Source organism: Triturus cristatus, chromosome 7 (assembly GCF_964204655.1).
Source record: "Triturus cristatus chromosome 7, aTriCri1.1, whole genome shotgun sequence".
NCBI lineage: Eukaryota > Metazoa > Chordata > Amphibia > Caudata > Salamandridae > Triturus > Triturus cristatus.
In genome coordinates, this window is record NC_140590.1 from 124,918,817 (window position 1) to 124,940,330 (window position 21,514).

The following is a 21,514-nucleotide window of genomic DNA, read 5'->3' on the forward strand; positions in this document are numbered from 1 at the left end:
TAGAACAAGTCCCTTTATAAGGTCACAATGTTTTAAGGTGACTTGCAATATTCCTATAATGTATGGCATAGGGTACTTTATTCCTTATAATACATGGTCACACGTTCACCCGTCATACATACCCTTTACGTCCTTGGTCTCTTCTGCTTTCATGTTCATTGCACAGAAGAAGACTAAAAGCAGAAGCATGACAATGAGTAAACATGTTGCTGTAAATATCCGCTTTTTGCTTTTCACTAGAAAAGATATCAGAAGAAGGAAGAGCCAGTTCCCTTTTTCCAAATTTAAACAGTGGCTGTAATTATGCTCCATGATCCACCTTTCAGGCTGACTGCTGACTCTGGCAGTAGGCACAGTGAAGTCAGAAATCAACTATAATAATAATTACATTGCAGCTGGACAGCTACATCATTTCTTTATAACGTTGGCTAGAGGCATCACAGCTTGCCTTTAATAAGCCAATTAGAGTAGGGCATGTATAATGAGATGGTATGTTCCAATGTATAATTAATTTATTTTGTGCCCTTTTGTCAATGTTTTTATGTGGGCATAAAGGTTTAAGTTTTCTCTTATCAATTTGGCATTCCACTAATGAAGGATTTCAGTTCAGCACATTGATTTAGATGAGCCAGGTGTGCTCAGGAAAAGAGCAGTTGAGGGAAGCTATCGGAAGATGAGATTTAGATACTTTTCTATCATCTGTGATGAATTTCATCTAAGGCTCGGGCTCCATATTCAATTGTCTTTAGGGGATATGATTTTCTTGTGTAGATGTGCATCCATTTTGTAGATAGACTGAGAATCGATTGTGGAAAGCACCCTTCATTCTCATACAAGCCTTTATTCTGTTGATGAGATTAGAGTCATTTACTGTGATAGGTCTCAGAGTATAAGGGAGCAGAGGTTCTCTTGATCTAGCATGTTAACATTGTCTACTAGTTTTAGAATACTCATGTCTGTGCTTCTGGCAGTACTGACTGGAGATCATCCAGTAAGTCATTCTCCTTGAAGATTTGTACGAGCTGGGTTTCTAAGCAGTTTTTGAGAACTTTCTCCATAAAAGGCAGATTAGTAACTTGATTCACAAGGTCAGAACATTTTATTTTTTTATCAGTGATGGCTGACAGTAGGGTGTCTTGGTCATTGGCTTTGATCAAAGTGCTTGCCGACCGAGGTCCTGCATTGTCGTCAAGTCGTGCAGAGCTGTCTCCAGATCGGTACTGCATTGGTGTCGAACGGCACTGCATCGGTTCTGATATGTGCAGTGGTGACAATGCGTCAATTGTTTAGCAAATTAGCTACAGAACCCACTTCTGAAACCCAGAACTGGAGTGGGAACCTCAGGCATGGGTAGGACTCACAGATGGCAGAGTCCAGCAGCTCCAACAGAACTGCAAGAAGTCTTTTGTGTCCCTGAGACATCAGAAACCAGTAGACAAGCCAGCAAGTCCTTATAGATCACTTGGAGGGAAGGCAGTGTCAAACAATCAATCAATCAGGTGTCTTCTAAAGTGAAACTACTCACCCATAAGGATCTCAAGGAGCTGGGGTCCAGCTCTGCTTCAGCAGAATCAGAGATCAGCAGGCAGCAGGGCAACAAACAGAAAAGCAGACCTTCAGATCAGCAGTCCAGTTGAGTTCTTTAAGCAGCACAGCAGTTCTTCTAACACAGCTTCAGTTACATGTCACGTAGTGTCTAATTTTAGGGGGTCAGAGACTTGAACTTTTACTCAAAAGTGCCTTTGATGTGTGTGCGAGTGGTGACGTCAAATTAGCTCACTGAAGTTATGTTATGTTATGTTAATTGGGCTTCTAAAGTGCACTTTTACATTAGGGAGTCCTGGCGCTGAGCACTGTCTAACTGGTGTCCCTCTGCATCTGAGCATATTCTGTGAACAACCACATTTTCATTTCCGTCCTGAAAGAAAGGAGATCGGTGGAGTTCCTAAGATGCATTGGTAGATTGTTCCAGGCATTAGAGGCACCTAAAATAAAACTCCTGCCACTCCAATTGGCCTTTTCTGCTCTTGAAACAATTACTCACTTTGCTTCCATGGAGCGCAGCACTCTCCCAGGAACATACCATTGAAGGCGCCTTCTTAGGTATTCCGGACCACTGTCCATCAGGGACTTAAAAACTGTACATAGTGCTTTAAATTGGAAACGTTATTTTATGGGAAGCCAATGAAGGTGTCGCAGGCCATTACTAACCGATACGAACTTTGGTGTGCCCGTTAGCAGCCTTGCTACCGCATTTTGCACCATCAGGAGTCTATTTAGATGGGTTTTTTTAATATTCAAATACAAGCTGTTACAGCAGTCCAGACGGGACAGAATAAGGGCTGAGACAGCGGTCCTGAAACTTTCGTCTGATAGGAAAAATTGTATTTTCCTCAAAGTTCTAAGTAGGAAAAAACTTGTCGAGACCACCCACTGACCTGGTCCCCAAAGGTCAGTGTGTTGTCCATAATCATCCCAAGGTTTTTGGCCTTCAGCGTAGGGGATGGAAGATTGCCCATTTCCTTGGGCCACCAACCTGGCGACCAGTGGTTGGAGTTGTTCCCGAAGATAATCACCTCTGTTTTGCCTGCATTCCGCTTCAGACAATTTGCTTGAGGCCGTTTCGGCGTCTTTGCCCCGCTGAAGAGACAACACAATTTGTGTGTTGTCTGCATAAGATGTTAATTGCAGCCCAAAAGATCTTATAAGGACAGCCAGTGGGCTCACGTGAATATCAAAAAACGTGGGACTAAGGGAAGACCCCTGTGGCACCCCACAGGGAAGGGATAAAGGCTCTGACCTGTCCCTCCCCAGATCTACCGTTTGTGATCTGTCAGCCAAGAACGATTTCAGTAGGTTCCAGGCCTTGCCTTGGACCCCCGCCCTCGATAATCGGCCCATCAACACATCATGGTGGACCGTATCGAAGGCCGCTGACAGATCCAGCAGGATCAGGATCGCTGAGCCTCCCTGGTCCATAGCCTCTCGAACCTCCTCCGTGGCTTTATTCAGTGCTAGCTCTGTGCTGTGTCCCACGAGGAACCCATACTGAGAGGGATCCAGCGCGTTGTTGTTCTTAAAAAACGAGCTCAGTTGCATATTAATAGCCTTCTCCATTGCTTCGCCGGTAATGGAAGTCGGGAGATGGGTCTGTAACTATTAGGATCGCTTGGATCCAGATTTGGTTTTTTAATCAATGGCAGAATTGATGCTGTTTTCCATGATGTTGGATACTGACCTAACTCCAATATGAGATTCAACAAAGGTGTCAATGTGGTAGCAATAACCTCAGGTGCATTTTTAATTACTTCTGCCAGACAGGGGTCCAAGGGAGATCCAGAGCGACACCCCATCAACAGATTAGTGACCTCTTTGCTCTCCAATGGATTAAAACTTTCTAAAATGTGTGCATTATGCCTCGGGTTTTAACCCAACTGTCGATTGCCCGTCCTCGCCCTTCTGATTCCTAAAAGAAGAAAAGATGACTTATTTAGAAAAAAAGAGTCTAGTGTGTCTACTATGTGCTACAGAGTTCTAGACTACTATGAGTGATAGGTTTGGGGGGGTTCATAAGTTTAGTCACGGTTCTGAGGAGCTCCCTAAAAGAGGATTTGGCTTCAGTGATCTGTTCTGCAAAATATGCTTTTTTTGCTTCCTGGAGTAATTTTTTATAGATTGTGAAGCTTGCTTGATACGTTTCCTTATTAGCAGTGCTATACCCTTTCCTCCAGACCTGCTCCAACCTCTTACAGTCTGTTTTGTGCTGCTGCAGGTTGTCGGTGAACCAGGGCGTTGAGGGTAGCGCTCGTCCAGGGGTGTACAGTTTGACCAGGGCCAATTTGTTGCAAGCGGCCTCAATCCAATTCGCATAGGCCCCCATAGCCTCCTCGATATTACTGGGGAGATTCGGGGCCGTATCTTTCAGAACCTTATCTAAGTCGGAGCTGTCAATGTTTTTCCATGCCAGAATAGCTATCTTCTCCCTGGGCTTAGATTTAAATGGATTAAGTGGGGTCTGAGAGATAGAAAAAATAATGGTGGCATGATCTGTCCAGGGGAGAGGCAAGCCTTCCAACAGGGATAGACTGGTGGAATTCGTAAAAATTCCATCCAGGGTATGCCCGGCCTCATGTGTTGGGCCTTCTACTCGCTGTTCTAGATCCCCTCCCACCATAATTTGCGCCAATCTTGAGGTATCTAGATCAGAGGAATCTTCAAGATGAAAATTAAAATCCCCCAGAATTGTAAAAGATTTGGCACACAACCCCTCCTCCAAAAGAGCCCCAATGGAATCTAGAAATCCACCTCTAGGGCCAGGGGGACGGTAAATTGCATAGCCTTAAAAGTGTCATGAGGGGAGAATCTCACACTAACTGACAGCGCTTCACAAGCTGGAATAGATGCTGTCACGAATGAGGGCTTAAGGCTTTTATGATAGATGACTGCCAGCCCTCCCCCTCCTTAGAGGTCTGTCCAACGTGTGGCAGAGAAAATCCGGGGATAAGGCTTTGACAATATCTGGACCTGAGGCGTTATCCATCCAGGACTCGGTTATCAACGCCATCAAGATGTTATGTTCCTCTATAAGTAGCGAGCATTCCAAACTGTGTCTAATCAGTGATCTGGCATTCAAAAGTAGGCATTTAAAATCAGGAGCAATTCCCTGCTTGCCTGAACCCTCGTTTTGCTTGGATGAAAGGTTACTAGGAAGCGCCAAAATATGTAGAAGTGACCGCTGGAAATTAATGCAGAGCTCGGTCAAAACTTCTGGCTTGATGCTAGGCATGAATCTAGGACAGCGCGCCTTACCCCCTTCTGGGTCCAGTCTCTTTAGGGTATCACTGGTGTACATCCGGCAGTCTGACAGCAAAGGCCCAGGGGGACTGGCCCTGAGCCAGGACCGAGCGCAGATGGGCGCAGACAGGCTTGCCTTAGACGCGTGTCCGTTGCGCGGTCGCATCAGCGTGTGTTTTTTAAGCTGCACAAGGCAACCTCTAGCCCGCCAACCTCCCCAATGGCCGCCGCTCTACCAGTCCCCCGTCCCAGCAGCAACGCTGGACAATGTCAGGCGGCGTCTGCAATCAACCAAAGTGATCAAGATTTGATAATCAGGCTGACAGGTATGTGCAAAACTAAGCGATTTAAAATCAGTTCAATTTTGAAATTTGCCGCGATAAAACCACACTCTGGCAATCCTGGTGGGTATTGAGCACAACCCACTTCCAGGAAGACAGCGCTGCGCGGTCGCGTCAGCATGCGTTTTTTAAGCAGCACAAGGCAACAACTAGCCCGCCAACCTCCCCAATGGCTGCCGCTCGACCAGCCCCCCGTCCCAGCAACAACACCAGACAGTGTCAGGCGGCATCTGCAATCAACCGAAGTGATCAAGATCTGCTAAACCGGCTGACAGGTATGTGCAAAACTAAGCGATTTAAAATCAGTGCAATTTTAAAATTCGGCGCGATAAAACCACACTCTGGCAATCCTGGTGGGTATTGAACACAACCCACTTCCAGGAAGACAGCGCTGCGCGGTCGCGTCAGCATGCATTTCTTAAGCTGCACGAGGCAACAACTAGCCCGCCAACCTCCCCAGCGGCCGCCGCTCTACCAGCCCCCCGTCCCAGCAACAACGCCGGACAGTGTCAGGCGGCGTCTGCAATCAACAAAAGTAATCAAGATCTGCTAATCAGGCTGACAGGTATGTGCAAAACTAAGCAATTTAAAATCAGTGCAATTTTAAAATTCGGCGCGATAAAACCACACTCTGGCAATCCTGGTGGGTATTGAACACAACCCACTTCCAGGAAGTGCACAAGTATCCCTTTCAACCTAGTCCTGTCTGCCACCAGGCTATCTGTGGGGGTGAGTCAGTCTTTTTTGTGGGAACAGAACACAGCCTATTCACATGAGGTGTTAATCCCTTCCATCAATCCTGCCCAGGAAGACCCATCAGAATGCAGATGAATGAAGGTGAGTGCTCAGAATGCAGATGAGCCTCACCTTCCTGCATTTGTGGCAGTCTGGATGGAATGCACAAAGTGTAGCTGTCACTCAACCCAGATGTTTATTGGACATAGGTTGCAAAGCGCACAGAGATATGTCGACTTTCGAAAAGTGGCATTTCTAAAACAACTATGTTAAATCCAATTTCACCAGTAAGGAGGATTTGTCATTACCATTCCAAACATATGAAACATGAAAAACTACTCTTCTCTGATCTGAATAACAGCTTAAAAGTGTATTAAGGAATTCCCAATGCTAGCTCATGAAAGGAGTAGGCATCACAGTATTGAAAATTTAAATGGGCTGTTTGCCACTACTAATATACACAAAGCATACCAATACATGTCCTACCTTTCATTTACAAAGTACCCTGACCTTAGGGCTTCCTAGGGCCTACCTTAGAGGTGACTTGGGGGCATTTTATCAAGAATGGAGTTCTAATTATTGCCGATTTAGCGGCAGAAAACTGCCTCTAAAGCGGCGATAATGGGCTTGATAATATGCACTTGAGAATTCCAATAGAAGACCATATTGTCACCAGAACATGGCCTTCTATTGGAAGTCACAAGGGCATATTATCAAGCCCATTATCGCCGCTTTAGCGTCAGTTTTGTGCCGCTAAAGCGGCGATAATTTTAACTCTGTTTCTTGATAATATGCCCCTTGGTTGTAATAAAAGGGGAGTTTAAGGCTTTGCAAGTAGTTTTAGATGTGAAGTTAAAGTGGCAGTAAACTGCATACACTGGCACTGAAAAGCTACTTATGTGGGTGGCACAATCAGTGCTGCAGGCCCACTAGAAGCATTTAATTTACAGGCCCTGGGTATATTGTATACCACTTTACAAGGGACTTACAAGTAAATCAAATATGTCAAACAGATGTAAACCCATTAGATCATGTTTAGAGGAGAGGAGAGAGTGATAAAGTGGCCAGAGTAATAAAGCCAACAAAAAGGTCAGAAAAAGAGGAGGAATTCAAAGAGGGCCATTTTCCAACAATTACTCTTAAGAGTTATTAATCTCAAAATCCTATGTATTCTGTTTTTAAAAAAATGCTCACTTTAAAAAAAAAATTCCTATCACTTACACCATTCTCCTTTTCCTATTTTTTCATTTTCTCCAAATACTTTCTATTGCATGTATCTCTAAAATACTTGGAGGGGATCGTACACGCATATCTCCCTCTGTTCGCCTAACACTTTCCATTTTCTCTCTTATGTAGCAATTCCCATCAGGTAAATTAATCAAATGTGGGAACACCTATTGCTCAATCAGACTCTAACATGTTCCTGTAGTAATTGACTCTTCTTTTCATCAATTGCTTCGAATATTCCGTTTACAGTCAGCCAACACATGCTTTATCGCTGTACACCATTGACTTCACCATGGCTATCCTGACGTAGCATATTTATTTCCCAGTTAGGAAAAGCAGTGTTTCTTAGTTGGGATTAATCGAAGAACCAATCAAAGAAGGTTCATTTGGGGAATAGTATACCACAGTTTGGGTATTTATTCACAGGGCATCGGCCAATTAAATCGTGACAAAACACACTTTGGCTGGATGGAATCTGAGGGCCAAATTTGTGGCTAAGTAACGCAAAACAGCACAGCGCAGGTAGTCTTCTTGCTGCACTGCGTCGCAGAGAAAGGGCAGACATACGCAGAATTTAAAAGAATATGACGCATTCCTGTCCTTGTCTCTGTGCTTTGGCTTCCTAGTGCCAATGCAGGCACCCTTGCACCATGGTGTTCCGGCATTGTAAATAGGATTGTTTTTGGGCAGGAAGGGGCACTTTCCTGCACAAAGCAATCCTGAGAGGCATTTTCCTCTTTCTATGTATGGTGCAGAATGCAGCACACATAGAAAGAGGAAAAAACATTGACAAATAAAGATGTTTTTTGTCGTTACGCCTCTCCTTGGGAGGCATATCTTTTTGGAGCATTCCAAGGCATACCTGTTCTTCTAAATCTGGGAATGCGTGAACATCCATGGATGTTGCATGGGAACACCCATTCAAAACCCATAGAAATGGCGCCTTGGAGCAGAGTAATGCAATGAAGCGCTTTGCGCTGCATTCATCAGACAAGATTTATTGAAGCCACGCAGGGCCATTCAAGGTGGCCTTGTGTGGCTTCATCAATCTCAATTTTCATTTGCATCCCTCTTGCACCGCATTGCGTGGTGCAAGAGTGACGCAAAGGGGTTCATAAATATTCCCCTGAATATATGGAGCAATAAATAATAAGATGGCTTGATTACTACAGGAACGTGACAGTTCCTGATTGAGCAATTTGTGTGCCACGTTTTTATAAATTTGCAATTAGAGATATTGTCTCTGTATTGATAGGCAAGAGAGGGGCTGCCTACTCTGCTGAGAAGCCATAGTTACTATATATTAACACTTGGAGAACAGACGAGTGTCAACATACCTCTTAGAACTCTAATTTCTGTTCTATTCTTTAAAGTTTCACCTAATCTTAATGCTAGTACTTTACACTTTTAAGTTACCTGATCCCCACCCGATTTTTTTCCTTCTTTTCTTATTGGTCACTGGAGTGTTTCACCCAGTGATATTTAACATGAATGACTAATAGTAAATATTAGAAAGTACCTCCACACCATTAGAGAAACCCCCCAAGGTGTTGGAGTCATTAGTAATATTATTTTCCAAAACGAAACACTGGGATAGGAGTTTGTTGCTGAAAAAGAAAAAAATAAATAAAGTTTGATGTAAGCACGTCACTCAAGACAGACATACATAAATTGCTCTGTATGAACTGCCATCACTGCAGTTTATACAAACTCATAGATTTCACCACAGGGCCTCCAAATGTATCCGGTGCAGGAAAGGCAGTGTGGCAGATGTAAAGTCCTCTGTCACCTTAACCACCTCCGTCCACCATCGTGGGCCTTAAGTCTGAAGGTAGAAACCTTTATGTTCTACATCTATTTATCGAGCTTTATGTTTTCCTTATAACAGAGTAAATCAACAATAAACATGTAACATTTCACTTCACTTAACACATCCTAGTCTTTTTTATTCCTAACAGGAGCAAAAACGTACACCAATCAAATATCTATCTATCCACCAAGAATGCGCCCCTCCTGACGAATTTAGATACAGGCTTACCTAAGGGTTAATAAAGGCGAAGTCAACTCGGGGGCGTGGCTTGGTGCCCGTCGAGTATGGCGGCGTCCCGGTGAGGCTCCCGCAACCGGCTCGGAGAACAGCATCTACCTGCCATCTAACGCGAAGCTGTTCCGCTTCACTTGAACATGAAGGACTGCTCATCCTGCAGGGACTTCGCTTCATGATTTTCTCGTCGCGTCTCCTGCATTTCCTAGCAGGTAAATGCCAGATTGTGAGAAGGCTAAATCGTGGCCGCCATTTTGAAATATTTTACAGCAACGCGGATTTCTGCCTCAAAACAGAAGCGGTAGCTATGCCTTTCCTGCTTATTTTCCATTGCCTGCAATGTGCGCAATTTGTCTGAAGTCTTGGCTAATTGGCATTTCTTCAGAGGAGCACTGTTTCCTTCTTGCTCAGTGCCTCATCTCCTGAGGAGATTTCTATATGTCCGCCATTTTGAGATCTCCATGCTTACAGAGAAACAGCGCTCAGAGTTTCATTGAGATGGGCATGTATTCCTAACACTCACTTCAAGCCCTAACTTCATCACAATGTCACTTGACCACCATCTAATTCATATTTCTTCTCTGCGTAGTCAGACAACAGGAGCATATTGAAGTCTGTCCACACTTGCCTCAGCATTTGTCATAATAGCCCTGGACATTGAAGGTTTTTCAACTTTCCTTGCAGTGCAAGTTATTACTGTTGGTTTACGGGCTGCATGACTTCTTTTCAAAGGATATTTATCACAATTTACTGACTTTTGGTCTGATGACTCAGCTTCCCTACTTTCCTTGCTTGCTATGTAATGGGCAGGACGAAAGGTGTTCTCTGCAGTATCTCTACATCAAAGCGCTGGTTTATCAAGAACTCAAAAGATTTTCTCAGAATTTTCAAAGCTAGAGGATTCAGGCCTTCTTATGTCAGAAAGTGATAACGTAGCAATGGATTCCATACCAGTTTTGCCAGGAAAGTCCAATGTTAAACGCCTGAAAAAGGATCCTCCATCACCACCCAAATCGTCTCCCCCAGTATCAATGGAACTCTTATTACAGGAGATTAGAGCGCTTAGACCCTTTGTCGAAGAAACAAATTCTAAACTCCAAATTCTTTCTGATAATTGGTCGCAACTTGACACTACACTCACGGTTGTTGAAACCAATGTTTCCTCCCTCACTGATACCACTAAGTGCGTCACGTTCCTGCAATCCCAGGTATTGTCCCTCCAGAAGCAGGTTGAGGACCTTGAAAATCGCAACAGAAGAAATACCGTGCGTATTTATGGGCTGATGGAGGGGTCGGAAGGCGCAGACCCTATTGTTTTCTTTACATCCTTCCTTCCTAAGGTTCTTCATCTACCAGAAGACACCACTTTGAACATACAATGCGCTCATAGGCTCGGCAGAGTCTCTTCTAATTGTACTTCCACGCTTCGTCCATGAGGAGTCATCCTATACTTTCTTGAATATACTGATTTATTGAAGGTATTGTGTGCCGCTAAAACCATCCAGCGAGTTACTTGGTCTGGTTCCACATTGTTCTTTGCACAGGACTACTCCAGGGCTACAGCAGCCAGACGCAAAGCCTTCCTTAATATGAGGCCTGATCTCTGCTCCATGGGGGCCAGATATGGTTTGTACCACCCTTGTCTATTTACGGTTACGTACAATAATAAAACAACGTCATATGAAGATCCTGTACGTCTAGAAAGTCTCATCAATTCTCACGCTGCGGCTTATATGGATTCCTCTAGATCCTCCTCTACTCACATTACTTGACTTTCCCGGTATCCTTATATGGTGAATTTGAGTTCCTGCAACTGATATTTTACTGCTGTTACTCTTTTTGTATGCACTGTTAGCTTTTTTATGCTAGTTCTCCAGGTTATTCATGTTTATTTGAATTTTTCTCTAATTTTTCTCGTCTAGTTGTCAATCATTTCATGTTCATTTTCTAGCTTGTTGGTAATTATGTTATTCTTCGCTTCTTACAGTTAAGTCCTGTTATGGCGTGATGTCTCCCCGGTCCAGTTCAGCCCTCCCTAAATGGTTCGTCTACTCCATGTGGTTCCTCCCTCCCTCACTTCCTCATTCCGTGTTTGTAGGTATGTTTTTTCCATTGTCTTTCGTTCTGCGTTTGGTTCTACTTTTCTTTTTCTCTTCCTCTCAAGGTGTCTTTATTACTCTTGCTTTTTTTTCATTTCTTCAATGAGATTTGTATCTCTTATATTGCTTTCACTTGTCTTTCTCTTTAGATTCTTCTGCTACCTATGTATCTCACCTATCTCTCATAGTTTCGCTTTGCTTGTACTTCACCTTTGGATTCAACCATCTCTTGTTTTCACTCACTTTTGGTTTAGGACTATCTGGCACGCTTGCTCTCTGTTTCTCGTTTCTTTTATTCTCTTTAAACACTTCTTTGAATTGGACTATGTATTCCTACTGTTATCCTTGTTCTTTTTTGATCTCCCATGTCACTGAAATTAGTTTCATGGAACATTAGGGGATTCAATTCTCCCATAAAAAGACAGAGGGTTTTGACTCACCTGGCCAAGCATGGTGCCGATATAGTCTTTCTACTTGAGACTCACCTGACAGACATTGAATCCCTGAAGTTAAAAAGAGGTTGGGTGGGGGAAGTTTACTTTTCTCAAGGCGATGGTAAACGAAATGGAGTTGCGATACTGTGTCGTAAGTCTCTACCAGTCACATTTGTTTCACAAGACTCGGATGTGGAGGGTAGATGTCTTTTTGTTAAGTTGTCGCTAAGAGATGTTCCAGTTTCTTTACTCAATGTCTACGCCCCTACTGGAGGTGATACCTCTTTTTGGCCTGCACTGGCTAAACAATTGTCTACCCGTATGGAGGACAATTTCATTTTGGCCAGAGATTGTAATCAGGTGCTTGACCCTTTTATTGATAGATACTCTAAAGTAAAGGAACACAGGAAGATCACGGTGCAGGCGATGATAGGCTCGAGAATAGACTATTCTAACGTCCTCTATCTCGGCCTGCCAGAATACCTGCTTCAACGATTACAGGTTGTTCAGAATTCGGCAGCACGTGCTATTTTTGGACTATCTCGCCGTGCCAGAGCCTCGGGCCTTTTGGAGGCTCTGCACTGGCTTCCTGTCCGGAAGCGGATAGTTTTTAAAACTCTCACCCTGGCACACAAAGCCTTGCATACATCTGGAGCAAAATATCTTCAGAAAAGGCTGTCCTTTTACCGTCCTGCCAGATCGCTTAGGTCTGAAGCCTTGTTTCTTGCTGCAGTGCCCCGCGTGAAGAAAGCTCGCATCGGTGGCCGCTCCTTTAAATTATTAGCGCCTCAGCTGTGGAACAAATTGCCTGTGTCCCTGCGCAGCACCCCTAACTTGTTGGCCTTTAGGAAGGGGCTTAAAACTTGGCTTTTCACTTCTTAGTTTCAGGTCCTATCAGGTTTCCTCTTTTTCTGTCTCTGTTCATTTTCCTTGTTGTGTTTTGAGATTAGTGTGCAATTCAAAGCGTCGGGACACTCTTTCGAGTAGCCGCACGCTATACAAAAAACCTGTATAACATAACATAACATAACATAAAGTGTCTTTTGTTCCCAACAAACCACATAAATCCTTTACTCATACCATTACCCAGCACAAACCTCGAGGCTTGGCGACTGTGTAATCTGACTACTAAAGAATATACCTTCTACTCCCCAGCTCATCAAACTCAGTTCAGAATTGATTACGTATTTGTTTCCCACAACATTTCACAGTCCCTCACACATGCTGAAATTGGCCCTATCCTTTTATCGGACCATGCACCTGTTTTAAATGGCTTCGATATATTACCCAAAATGAATGCCCCTAGGAGATGGCGCTTTAACAATACGCTTCTCTTAGATCCATTTTTCCCGGCCTCCTTTACATCCTTTTTTAATGATTACTTCGAGTTGAATCACCCAGAGTCCCTTTCACCCTCGATTATTTGGGATGCTTTTAAAGCCTCAGCAAGGGACTTCATTATTAGTTTTGTTACAAAAAAACGAAAAATTGCACGAAAAAGCACAGCTGATCTCCTCAAAGACATTAAGAAACTGGAGCACTCATACTATGTTTCTAATTTGAAAGAATATTTAACGGCCCTTATAAATGCCAAATTACAATTTAACAAGAAGTCAACAGAGGATGCCTTGCTTTATTTGTTAAAGTCTAGTGCAAAAATTTTCGGTGGTAAAAATAAAGCAGGGAAAATATTAGCCAACTACTTAAAGATTAAGCACACCAAATTAAATATTGATTCTGTTTATGATGAACATCGTTTTTTAAAACTTAAAGACGATGACATTTTGAATGAATTCTCTCTCTTTTACAATTCTCTATACAAATCGGAAACCCAACCTATGGACAACACTTTATCTTATTTTTTCTCAGACATTCAAAATCCCCAACACAATTTTCCAGATCTATCTCCCCTAGAATCAGACCTTACTCAACAAGAACTTTTAAAAGCTCTTCAAAACCTCAAAAAAGACAATGCACCTGGTCCAGACGGTTTCACCGTCGAATTTTATCTCCATTTTTCCAATCTCTTATTACCCAAGTTGCATTCTTTGATAAACCTGTTTTGTTCTTCTAACAACTCTGATGGTTCCTTTTCGGAAGCACACATATGTCTTATTCCCAAAGACGGCAAAGACTCTAAGTATTGTAAAAATTACAGACCCATTTCCTGGGTCAACATTGATTACAAAATGTTTTCTAAAGCTCTAGCCATACGCCTAGATTCGTACCTAACGAATTTGTTGGGAAAAGTACAATCAGGCTTCGTTAAGGGGAGGTTCATAACAGATAATACTCTGCTTTTTTTCAATGTTTTATCCAAATCCACTCATTTAAATCATTCTTTAGCAGTAATTGCGTTGGATGCCAAAAAGGCATTTGATAGAGTTGAATGGAAATACTTATTTTATACTCTTATATGGTTTGGCTTTGGCCCTAAATTCTTAAATTTATTATCCCTTCTTTATTCAAATCCCCGAGCTGCGGTAGGCGCCAACGGTTTGATTTCCCCATTTTTTAGCTTAGGTAGAGGAGTACGTCAAGGCTACCCTCTTTCTCCCTTTTTGTTTATTTTGGCCTTGGAACCATTTTTATCCAAACTACATCAAAACCCTAACATATACGGATTTCAAACGTCAAATGCCCATATCAAACTTGCAGCCTATGCAGACGATATCTTGCTTTTCATGTCACAACCGAATGATTAGATTCCGGCTTTTTTAGCAGAAGTAAAGTCTTACTCTCTCATTTCCGGATATAAATTGAACAATGACAAGTGTGAAATACTGCCATTGACAAAATTTACTTTTAGCTCCGATTTTCTACCCTCTAAATTTTCCTGGAGCCCTAATCATATTAAATATTTAGGTTTACATTTCATGCCCTCAATCTCTGACACAGTGGCATTATGTATGAAAAATTGCACTCAAAAGATTTCAGAATTAACCTCTAAATGGCATCCCCTTTATTTGTCTTGGTGGGGTCATTTAGACACTATAAAAATGATGTTGTCGCCCATAATTTTATATACCATCTCTAACATCCCAGTCCCAATTTCTACTAAGTTTTTTCAGAAAATTAACTCCATTCTATCCGTCTTTCTGTGGAGCAACAAGAGGCCTCGAATGTCCATACTAAAATTAATACGTCCCAAAACAGAAGGGGGAGTGAATTTTCTGGAATTCAGGACCTACCAGAAAGCTTTTCTTCTGCGTCAAGCTTCTCTTTGGCTGCTTGATTCTACGGACAGATGCCCTTTATGGACCTCATTAGAGTGTCTTTTCTTATCTCCCTATTCATTTCGAGAATACCTTTCATTTTCACGTAAACCACAATTCGTTTCTACTCCAATAATAAAACATACTTCCAAACTCCTTGATTTACCTTCCTCGCCCACTCACATTACCATGGATTCCTTTCTCAACTCAACAATTTGGCATAATGTCAACCTGAAGATCCGCAATAAACCCTTTTACTGGAAAACATGGAGACAGGTTTAATTTGGATACATCAATTATTTTCAGAGTCAAACTTTTTGTCTTTTGCCACACTTAGTTAACTATTCCACTTACCAGCCTCCTTTATTTACAAATACAACACACTTAAAACAACTGTGATGGAAATATATACTCACCTTCTCACAGTACACGACCTCCCTTCTAACGCTGAACCTTCTTCTAATCTCCATACATTATTACGGACCCTGCCCAAAGCATCTTTTATGTATAAATGCTTACAAGGCACTGACTTGATAAGAGAAAAGACTAAAATGAGACTTTACTACATGTTTGTCCTTATCACTCTGGAAGGGCATATGGACCAAGATTCGTAAATCCTCTAGAGCAGCAAATACCACACAAACATTATTGTTTGTTTATAACTGACTCTTATATACCCCAGCCACCTTATACAAACGATTCTCTACCAGAATTTCTTTTCCTTCATGTTTTCTTGGGTAGCCTTTCTTTCATTTAGGATAATGTCTCGCTTAACATCAAAAACATTGATCTGTTATTGGAAATTGCTTTCCAGCAAATTACCATTAATTGGAAAGACTCTACAAAAATCTCTTATAAGGCATGGTGGTTCACTGTTTGTCATAACCATAGATTAGATACTGCCTTTGTTTATCCTATTAATATGGCAATGAAACGTCTTGATTTGTGGTCACCTGTTACAATATATATTGATGCCAGTGCCAAATGATATGCATCATCATCATCATCATCATAGTCTTTATTCGAATTAAAAATAATTCATACAAGACACACACATATACATAAGACAACATTATAAAATCCATTTCAATAAAACTATACAAAGTTTTGGCAATAAATAATTAAAAAAACAGTTAAAATTGAGAATTAAACATATCAATTGACTACAGATGAGCGAGGTATTAAGAAGAAGTGATAAAAAACAGCTGAACAATAAAGTATCCCGGGATTAAACCCTATGTAGGTGGCGCATCCGCTCCCCGTATAGCGTTACATCTTAGGGACCATGCCCATCCAAGGTATTTAGCTAAGGCAATTGAATGGACTGGAAAAGTGCTTGTGCTTAGAATCCTAAGAGCGACGGCAGAACTCCTTGTGCCCAATAATTTGCACAACGGAATCAGCCACCGTCGTCTGGGATTGACATAAACAGGGCAAACAAACAGAAAATGGGCAATAGATTCTTTTGGATTGCCACAACCGGGACAAGTGTCTTTATCTGTGCCGAACCACCCACTAGTTAGAGACCTGAGTGGTAAGGAACCTGCTCTAAATTGAAAATAAAGCTTCCTGTCCCTAGGTAAAGTGATCAAATCCCAATAGGGTTCAAAAAATGGAGTGGCCTTCGCCTCCAAAAAACAACTAGTCATTGAAGAGGAGGCAGAGTCACTCCACACCCTATGATCTACCTTCTCCCAATAAAGTCTTTTCAAAAGCTTCCTAGCGGGAAAGGTAGCACTGTCGGGGTTGCTCCATAGATTTGTCAGACTCAAGTCTGCCAAGATTTCCCGAAGGTTCCTGAGTCACCCTATCTTATGGAACTTGTCGGTCTGGATTACATCCATAATGCCCAATGCATATGGCCGAAGCTCAGACGTAGTCCAGAGTCTCCTCCAGTATAAGACTGGATGGAGTTTGGCCAGGTCCTTGAGGGCTTTTCTTCCTAAGTCATAGCGCAGTGGGACCAGAGGTGTGCTTTGTGGGAGACCTGTTATACAGCGAAAAGATTTGTTTTCAACAACTGTAAGAACCGATAATACATCAAAACCCCACAACTCTGCCCCATACAACACTGCACTAAGGGCCTTTGCCTCATAAACCTGGAGCACGGGCTTGACCGGTTTGGTAGATGATTTTTTATGCTCTTTGGTCAAAGTTCCCGTAATCTGAGAAAGCTTCAGCGCAGAAATCTCCAGATGTCTATTCCACTTAATGTTATCTGACACGTGGATACCTAGATAGGCAAAGCTATTTACCTCCTCGAGGACTTGGCTATTTATTGTAGGTTTACCTGTTCTATAACTTGGGTGCGGGTTAAATGTCATTAGCTTGGTCTTGGTCACATTGACCTCCAGTCCATGTTTATTACAAAAATCTTCAAAGACTTTCAGAGACCTTTGCATACCACTTGGGGTTTTTGATACTATCAGGGTGTCGTCAGCAAACATCAGTATTGGGATAGGGGCTCCAGCCAACTTTGGAGCATCGGTACTGGTTTGGAGCATAAAGTCAACTATGCCATTAATGTATAAAGAGAAAAGTGTGGGCGCCATGATATGCTTTGTTACAACCCTCTCAGCAGGAAGTTCTTAAACCACCTTGAATCTCCTTAGGTTCCATGATTTGTTTTTAAATTATATCCCAATGACATTTATGTCCCCATTATTCTGTTTTCTCTCTTGTTCAAATTGATATTCACAGTCCGACATATATACTTACATTGCAATTTGTTTTGACTGTATTATTGTGATTTTATTATTGTATATTGTACACAGACACCTTATTATCCTTTAATAAAGATTCTTTGAACTTAAAAGGCGAAGTCAACTCGGTCTCTGCCATGATTAACCCCCTCCAAAGGTCCTGCGAAGTACGGGTTGTCAGAGGCAGACCTGCCATTCTGCTCACCTAATTTAGATGGGTGGAATGATAGGTCAGCTCTCACGGCCCATCACCGAAAGGAAAACCTGATGGAAAGGGGCAGTGAAAACTGTAAATTGCTCCCCCTGCATTGGTAGTTTTCTCCCATGGTGAGGAGAGAATTTTATTTTTTATTGTCAAAAAGAAAACCCAATTTCAGGATTTTTGTTTTGAAAATATAAAAAGTAAATTGTTTGGTTTCAGAACTCTGATTGATCCCTGATTGAGCTGTGCACCAAACAGGAACATGTATTGACAGGAACCACCATGATGGCAGTTCCTGGTGGTTCCTGCCAATGCTTTCCAAATACCTGCCAGCTTTGACGGTCATTTGTATATTTGGCGGGTGGTCCCTCCAGCAGGACAAGGTAGCAATTTACTCTGTCACCCTGGGGGACCAATGGAATGTCAACCATGATGCAAATCAGGCTATTAATCAGAAAGTGAAATCTTTCACTGGGATTATCCACTTGTAGTATATGACCGCGCTGCACCATGTTCATCCTCAAATCATGCCTGGAGCCCAATCAATGGCAAACACTGACTAATAATTGGTGCTTTACTTTTCCTTTGCATTTTTTGTCCAGAAGCATTCAAATTTCATATATTCGGTCTCTCTCTTTGGAAAGTAGTCCTTTTGGTGTAATTTTTCATATGAAATTTTTCTTAATTTTTAGAATGTATTTGTGAGATTTTTGTTGCGTTTTTCTTGTCTGTTTCAGGGCTGCACACACTTTCACAAGTTGTCAGGTCTGTTCCAAAGCTACCAACGGTTGATCCTAGGGTTAAATTAGTTAAACTATGTGTTGGACACAGTAGGAGTTTTTAACTTGTTACTTGGAGTAGCCTCCCCAACTGATAACCCATTGTTTTACACCAATACATAAACAAATACACAGGCTGCCTCTTGAAGCTCCCATTAATTTCAAAATCACCTGCATTACCTAGAAGAACACACACACTGGTCTTCCGTCTTACCTCAAAGTCAAACTATCCATAAGAGGCATAAAAAGATCTACAATAGGAAATTCCAACCTCCTTCTTTAAATCCCTAAAGCATGAAAAGTAAAACAGATAATCAAGCCTTGTACTGGCTGCCCATAGACTTGGGAACTGCATCCCCCATGCCCAAGAATGAACCTCCTCTCCCTCAGCAAAGGACCCCTAATTATATCTCTTCAAAAATCTTCTGATCGAATCACTTCCATCAGTTCTAATCCTAGGTGTCCCTCCTCTCTCTGAATACCTTTTCGATTTGTTTCTTCTTCTATGTAACTCAAAAAAATCTTTGTAAAGTACTCAACCGTCTTTGTGGCTCAGTCCAAGCAGTATAAAATAGTTAAATAAATCAAAACAAATAGATACTGTAAGAAAATGGGTCATTAGTTGTGTGACCTGCACAAGTAATCGGTCCACATTTTTCCTGCACTGGGAATCACACACCCCAATGTAGCACATTACTCTCTCAGGGTAGTGAAGCAAAGCAGTCTAAGGACGACTCAAGGTAGGTGGTGTGGGCTAGTAATCACAAATCGCGGGCATGTTATAATGACACTCAATAAATGATTGTCCAGTCTGTGCATTTTCTTTGAAAAAGGAATAAGTACATTTATTACACACCCACTACTCAATACTATGCAGTAATTTACAAATATACATTGCTGATGGAATTGCCTCTTGATGACATTGCGTGATCTGGGTCAACAAATTACTTCAAGACATTCCCTTGTACTTAAATGCAATGATTGAATATCACTTTGAATGGACGCATTTATCATAAATGACTAGCAGCATTATTATCTCCATAGAGTAAAAATGCATGTGCATGTCTGAATGATCTGTGTACTTATAATAACTTTTGGCAAGAAAAACGCAAATAAAACATAGCCCCCAGAGAACCAGCCATAACACAGGTTCCAATGGGGAAAAGGGGTGTGTATTTAAAACCCTGCACCCTGGTGCCTGCCACACATTGCAGGGTGTTGCAGGTGGGTACCTTAGGTACCCCCTTGTCCACCAACTGTAGGCCGTGGGGGGCTAGGGGGCCCTGCCATGGGCACCCAAAGTCACTTTCCGAAAGCCTTTCCATGTCCGAAAGGCCGGCGAGGAAGGGCTGTTGAACACCAAAATCATAATCCTGACGGTGTAAAACGCCATCCATAGGGGGTTGTGGTGTGGTTTGGACCAACAGGAATACTCCGCGAGTCGGTCGGAACCGAGTCAGAATGACCGGCTGATTAACGTTCCGACCGCAAACATCATAATCAGGGGGTCAGACCATCAACTGACCGAGTCAGTCGGAAGAGTTCCTATGCAGTTAGGTAGATTCCGACTGTGGGCTGGAGGCTCTCCGCCCAACATCATAATGAGCCATGTAGTGTATTTTTTAAATTAACTTTTACATATATTAAGAATTTTTGACAACATATATGTAAGAACATTTATTAAATAATATTATTTTTATAATATTATTTAATTGTCTGTTTTTCAGTTACATTGCTTATTTGTACATAGACTTATATATTTTGTATATTTTGGAAAAAAATGTTTTTGTTGACATAATATGTTGTTATATAATTTCTAACATGTTTTGTAATGAACATTTTTACTGTTGGCTAATTAGCATATTTTTAATATATATTAAATAATTTTATAGAACATATATAATTATTTACTATATATTTTACAAACATTGAAATAGATAAAACTGCATGTCTCTGTATGTGGAATATTTAAAATATGTATTAAATAATATATATTTTCATAAAATCATTTAATATTTTATTCTATTTTAAATCATAATAATAGAATAAACAAATACATTTTCAGGTACAATATTTTTGTTAAAATAACTGTTACATTTTGTAAGTTATGTATTATTTGTAAAACATTTTTACACTGTTGTACTTATATTTTTTACTTGCAATTAACAATCTTAATATATAGTAAATAATATTATATATTATAATATTATTTACTATACATTGTACAATTTTTGTAATACCTTTTCTATTAATACATTTTCACATTTTTTGCAACATTTTTAACATTCACATTTTTCCTTTAGTAAAATGCCGTTCGGATTCCTTTTCGACCGCCTCATTATGATGGAGGCGGTCGGAAAGGAATCCAAACGGTCATTTCGACTGGATTCTGACGCGCTCTTTCCTCCCTAGGGATTACATTGTTCGGTTTCAACAGCCTTTCCGTGCGGGCCTTTCTGACACAGAAAGGCTGTCGGTACTCGACTTTGGGGGCCCCCAGCAGGGACCCCTGGGGTGCATGACCTCCAGTTGGCGGTCGAGGGGGCTCCTATGGTGCCACCCTGTCGATCCCTGCACCCCGTGACAGACACCTGAGGTGCCTTCCATGGGGTGCAGAGATGAACTGCACTTCCTATTTTACAATGGGAGCATGCATTCCAGTCAGTTTACGGCCGAAATACATGCTCCCATTGTAAAGTATAGGAATGTGACCGAACAGTGTTCGGTTGCATCCTAATTAGTCGGTCAGGACCGCCAACCGGGTGTCGGTGGGTCCCATAACCGAGATGATAATGGGCGGAGTATCCTCCGCCCAACATCATAATCACCCCTTAGCCTTTTTACAGGTTTATTAGGCGGCCATTTTTTGGGGGAGTAAGTGCATTTTGTATTCTATTGCTATTGTTATTTGTTAAGTTTTGGAGAAGAAAGCTCGTGGTTGG

The 21,514-nt window shown here is 41.7% G+C and overlaps 1 protein-coding gene across 2 annotated transcripts in view; it reads left to right on the forward strand.

Moving 5' to 3' along the window:
• LOC146809010 (sialic acid-binding Ig-like lectin 13) overlaps positions 1-21,514 on the forward strand; it is a 522,687-nt gene that overhangs the window by 86,143 nt on the left and 415,030 nt on the right. Inside the window, exon 2 of one of the 2 annotated variants that reach the window (XM_085615798.1) lies at positions 11,129-11,239. The exons of the other annotated variant lie outside the window; for it this stretch is intronic. The gene's annotated coding sequence lies outside the window, so the exon portion shown is untranslated. The remainder of the gene's footprint in view (positions 1-11,128; positions 11,240-21,514) is intronic. 2 annotated transcript variants of the gene reach the window in all.